The 6000-nt window shown below is 40.8% G+C and overlaps 1 long non-coding RNA gene across 1 annotated transcript in view; it reads left to right on the top strand.

Moving 5' to 3' along the window:
* The window catches only part of LOC144766854 (uncharacterized), a 114890-nt gene extending 110215 nt beyond the window's left edge, over window positions 1–4675 (top strand). Inside the window, exon 4 of the long non-coding RNA XR_013597957.1 lies at window positions 4255–4675. This is a non-coding gene — a long non-coding RNA (uncharacterized LOC144766854). The remainder of the gene's footprint in view (window positions 1–4254) is intronic.
* The last annotated feature ends 1325 nt before the right edge of the window (window positions 4676–6000 follow it).

Here is a 6000-nt window from a genome sequence, read left to right on the forward strand (position 1 = left end):
ACTGGTGCCCAGTAACGACACTAGGACTCAGTACTGGTATCAAGATCCAATGGTGAAAATAAAACTGAGTACTGGTGAATATACAGCTATTGCTCTGAGTTCTCAGTGATGAGTGTAACACCTTTATGACCCGCTGACAGGCACTGTGAAAAATGTATCCTTCAGACAAATCTCTAGAGCTGTGAATCGTGCCCCGTCTTGAACATGCACCAACAACCTGAACACATCCAGACATGACGACTCAGTTGACAGAATATTACTTTTTAACATTGTCAGATAGTGACAGCAGGGGCTAAAGTGATATACTCTGTCTTGTCAGGTGGTAGTGAAGCAATTGCTATTTCTTTGTTCGTGATACTTCTATGATTGGCTTAACTTCCATTGCTATATTAATAAGGGTAACGTGACACCACTGATACACTGTTTTGTGTTAGCGATAGTCAGTGCCGAAGCAAGGTCCTTCCTCTGCTTCTCTGTATGATAGAGAAATGAAAAAGAGAATATGGACCAATCTGATGTCATTTTCCTACTGCTGTGCATTGTTATAACCAGCTAAAAGAATATTTCTGCTCTTCTGTGGGGACGTCCTGGGTACAGAGATATTTTTCTGGTTCAGACCATCACATATTAAAGAGTCTTTATTTGGCTACCACTATATGTGCATGGTGAGAACATCATGGGCTATAAGGATGTTTTATTTCGGATTCTTTGTTGGGAGGTAATTCAATGGGCTAACTTTATTTTGGGTGTTTATATCACAGGAACCAATCCCAGTCATGGAATTACTGGCTTACAAAACAGAGATCTATAAACTACATGGGAGGTGAGGGCTGTAAAGAGAAGCATTTGAGGGTTTAGTTCATATGATGGGGTAGAGATTTGTAGCAAATATCTGGTGTGATGCTTAAGTCATATGTAGGAGTGTCATGGCATTTCAGATGTGATTAGATATGCTATAACGGTTGTCAAGGAATGTCATGAGTGATTTAATATGCAAGGGCAAAAGCAGTGCATGGCAAGGGCACAAGTAATAGTTACTTTAGGGTAAGAGGTATAGGCCCACATGCATCATTGTGTCTTTTTGCATTTCTTAATTTGCGAAAAATAAGGAATCGCAAATTAAGAAATGCAAAATGATATGCATCAATATTTTCGGTATTCTTGTGGGATTCGGTAAAAATCGCAATTCTTACCGAATCCCAAAGAAATACCGATTTCTTAACTTAATTTTCGCAATTCCTATTGATTCCTATGGGCCAAAAAGGAGTCAATGGAAATTACGAGTGGCACTTAGAAAATTTCATGGGTGCAGGGGGGGGTCCAAAGGACCCCCCCATGCACCCCTGAAATGTATTTTTCGCATCATGTTGCACACACACATGTCCTAAGGACATGTGTGTCCGTAACATGAATGTTGAAAAAAAAACATTTTCAACATTTTACACACTTTTTCCAAATTTACCGAGTTGTTCAACAACTCGGTAAATTTGGCACCCTATTTGCGAATTTTCACTTTTTAAAAAAATGATGCATTGCTTTTAAGAAATCGCACATCTGCGACTTCTTAAAAGCACCCGCAATTTTAGAATTCGCACACATGTTACGAATTCTAAAATTGCTTCATGCATCCCAAAAAGCACTTTTGCATTCGCAAACGGCCGATTTTAAGGAATCGCACCGTTTGCGACTGCAAAAATGCTTGATGCATGTGGGCCATAGTGACTTGAGATTACTATAACTGGTGGATTTCAGTGGTTTTGTTAGTTTCAAATGGTATGTTTTATGTGACATTGTCACCTAACTAAAACATCCCTTTAACCTTCCCTTTTCAGTTCATTTCTAAGGTATTTTAATGCAAAGTCAGATAGTCTTAGAATTCCTAACTATAATGTCACTTTAACCTGGGTTGTTTTCAGTGAATTTCCAGGGTTTTTGTAATGTAAAGTAAGATGTCCATCATAATCAATCCATCATCCTCAAATGCCCCATCCTTACCACTGCAAGCTCTACCTAGGCATATTCTATAGTTCAGCTCAAATCTTTTATTAATCGTTCGCAAGGTGGGTGAATAGTGATTTGATTTATTGCAATAAAGGTTGATTCTCATGGTTGTGTATCCATACTAATATAATAAAGAGAGAGCCCAAACCTTTGAGGCGGGTAATCTCAGGAACCACAGCACCAATCACAACACCCAATACAGCGTTGGAAAGGGCAGTTGCAGCAGAAGGACGCCCACCATATACAATTAAAAGGTAAAAGAACCGTGCCAGCAAAGTAGTCCCTTGTGGGCGTGTCTGCGTTGTGCTGTGGGCGTGTGCTGGGGGCGTGACAAACGCTGGGGGCATGTGGTAGGTTCCGCCCTTCATACCATGTCTCATATCGTGTGCTAATCCCACCCTGCTCCATTTAAATACCCCTGCACCCCATAATCATAACCCACCCTTACTCCTTAAAATACCCCAACACCCTTAAACACTAACCCATCTTAACCCTATAAATATACCCTGTACCCCAAAACCAGAACCTATCCCTAAACCCTAAAAATACCCCTGTACCCCAAAACCCAAACTTAGCCCTGAACCCTATAAATACCCCTGTACCTCAAAACCCAAACCTACCCCTGAACCCTAAAAATACCCCTGTACCCCAAAACCTAAACCTAGCCCTGAACCCTAAAAATACCACTATACCCCAAAACTCAAAACCTACCCCTGAACCCTAAAATACCCCTGTACCCCAAAACCCAAACCTAGCCCTGAACCCTTAAAATACCCCTGTACCCCAAAACCCAAACCTAGCCCTGTACACTAAAATTAACCCTGTACCCCAAAACCCAAACCTACCCCTGAACCCTAAAATACCCCTGTACCCCAAAACCCAAACCTAGCCCTGAACCCTAAAAATACCCCTGTACCCCAAAACCCAAACCTAGCCCTGAACCCTTAAAATACCCCTGTACCCCAAAACCCAAACCTACCCCCGAACCCTAAAACTACCCCTATACCCCAAAACCCAAACCTAGCCCTGAACCCTAAAAATATCCCTGTACCCCAAAACCTGTACCTATCCCTAAAACTACCCCTGTACCCCATAACCCAAAACTATATCTGAACCCTTAAAATACTCAAACACCCGAAAACATATACCTCAGTACCCCAAAAGATATACCCCTATACCCATACTTACCTTATCCAAACATTTAAAAAAAACATGCTTTTACCATTCATGCATTAACAACGAATTTCGTTGAAAATGTACGCATGGTAAAAGCATATAAATGTAATGCCATGCGTTATAATGGCATTGCAGAGTCATGATACTTTCGTAATGAAAGTGTGCGGAGTGATGGTATGCGGAAAGAAAGTTGCAGAATAATGGGGGTTTACCCTCCCCCGGTAAGTACATTGGTGGCACGGCAGCCCACATCTCCAGCAACATACTCATATTTTTTCACCACCAATTTGAAAAATGCACAGGTCTCTCTCATTGATGGCCAGCACCGACATACACTTTTAGACACACCTCCCGCCACAAGTTCTAGAATTGCGAACTTTAGAGCTGGGGAGCTACGTTCGAATCTCGGCATCAGCTCAACATCCTGTGATTCCAGGCAAATCGCTTTGTCTCCCCGTGCCTACCACAAATGAATGTGTTCTTCTGTAATGTAAATTGGGCTCATGCCATGTTGTTGAGTTCGCACTATATAATATTGCAAGGAAAAATAAAGTAGGGAAACTCGAGTTCACACACTACTGAACACGCACTCTTAAGTGCATCAGCAGTGCACTGTGAATCGGAGCATTTCACATGACCTGCTGGAGGTGGGGAGTCCTTCATGTGCTGGAAATCGTGACCACTGAACTGTGTTAGGGCATCCTTTGCCTTAGTGATCACCTTGTCTAGGTACATATTAAAACCACTCATCACTATGAACTTTCTCTGGGTTAGCAGCTTACACTTCCCTAAGATCACAGAGGGCCCCAGGGAGTAGCCACAGCTGCAATTGAGGTGATTCAGTTAATCAAATAAGCATCACAAAAAATGAATTAAATCAAGTTGTAAACCACAACGCTTTCCTTAGTTAATCTGACTTCATGGTGACACAATATAAACTGAGACAAGATGGAGTTCCTTTCACTCATCGTGTACAAGTGCATAACCTCTATTTTGTGCTACAGGTCCTTTCATCCTGCTTGATGATGTTACACAAGCAAAAACAGACAAAGGCTAATAAGTTTGTTTTATCCGCAGGTAACTATGCTTGCTTGACAGCAGCGGACTGTGAAAAGTTGAGGTCAGAAAACCCATCTCTCAGGAAATGCTGCCAAACTGACCTATGCAACATGCAAGTTGAGGATAATAAATGAAGGAGGTCAATCGAGAAGGTGTGCAAAGAGCTTGGGCACTGCAATGCATATATTGTAAAAACATGCAATGGCCCACTGTGTTTCTTGGGAGCATAACTGTGGTGCAGCTCAGTGCCAGGGTTGCCGCATACCAAGACTGATTAATCCTTACTCCACCTCACATCACCACACAACATTTCCTGCTGCTGAATCTCACTCTTGCAAGTTTTATCACTCCTGCTTTTCTATTTGTCAGTATTTTCCAATGTCTCTCTTAATCGCTTTTGTTCTTGGGCAAAATCTGTTGACCCAAATAAGTTGCAGTCACCCAAAATCTTACTGATGATCTCTAACTGCGCAAATATAAGCAATGGTGGGATGGTTTTACCATACCATGGTGTTGTGCTATGTTATGAATAAAATTATTGCATCAGCATTTGAATTAGTTTTGGAGTATTATTGAATTGAAATATTTGTATATTGAAGCCAATGTGAGAACGTTTATATTTCTTTAAAAAATCCTAGCTAGTTTTCCTGAAACTAACCATTTCGAGCATTATTTCAATAAAGAAATAAGTCCCTACTTTGCATGCACCAGGTAAATAATTAATTTTCTCTGCAATTTATACAGTCACTGGCTAAATTGTAAATATGCTTCACTATTTAGCAGGCTGCTGCCAATGATGTTGATTCATCAAAATGCCAGGTGAGCAGAAGTGACATCACATACCATGTGACCCCTGCCTAATATTACAGGGAGTAAGATCACACAAACTTTGACCTGGTGAAATCATAAGAAGTGACATCACCTGCCCTGTGACCCACCCTGATGATGTTACAGGAAGTAGCATCGCAAGGCATTTAACTGAATGCCATCACAGGAAGTAACTTCACATGATCTTTGGACTCCATGAAATCAAAGGATGCGACATTGCATGAACGTTCGATTGGTACTATCACAGGAACTGTTGCATCCAACTTTTGGTTACTTACATCACACACAGAGGCTGGAAAATCTGTATAGCTACAAAAGATACAAACCCTGTTGAAACTATTGCTCCATACATTGTTTCAGGTATGAACCTTCAGATATACCATTAAGATAATGTAGCATTGATTAAGAACCGATCAAATAGTGTACAACAATGGAAAATATGCTAGTCAAGTTGAAATCGGCCATTATCAATATCACATAACTTATTAAATGGGAAGGTTGATGGGCCTATAATGTTGAAAAATAGTTCAGTTTTTTCTTATGTTTTAGAAACTAAGAGTACCTTGTAATTAAACCTCTTGGAACATAGATAACAGTGCTATTAAAAGTCAAGTTCTCCCAGCAACCTCCCAGCAACCTTCCTTTCCATGACATGGCATACATACTTCTAAGCATCTGGAGCCATTGAACTTTTCCAGGTTTACTATCAATAATTTCTTCTACAGAAAACATGCGCATCACTGGTACAGTACTCGTGTTAATCACTAATATGCCTGCTCCGCATTAGCATGATTACAGAGTGTTAAGAAAAGTTGGGTAGATTTTACTCACATGGGCGAAGATACTGGCTGTCATCTTGATACTCCATTACTGATAAGAGGAGATGCTGCTGCTCAGCTTCCACTGACTGAGTGGTTAGAAGGAGACCAAGAGTTC

The sequence above is a fragment of the Lissotriton helveticus genome, chromosome 7 (assembly GCF_964261635.1).
Source record: "Lissotriton helveticus chromosome 7, aLisHel1.1, whole genome shotgun sequence".
Taxonomy (NCBI): domain Eukaryota; kingdom Metazoa; phylum Chordata; class Amphibia; order Caudata; family Salamandridae; genus Lissotriton; species Lissotriton helveticus.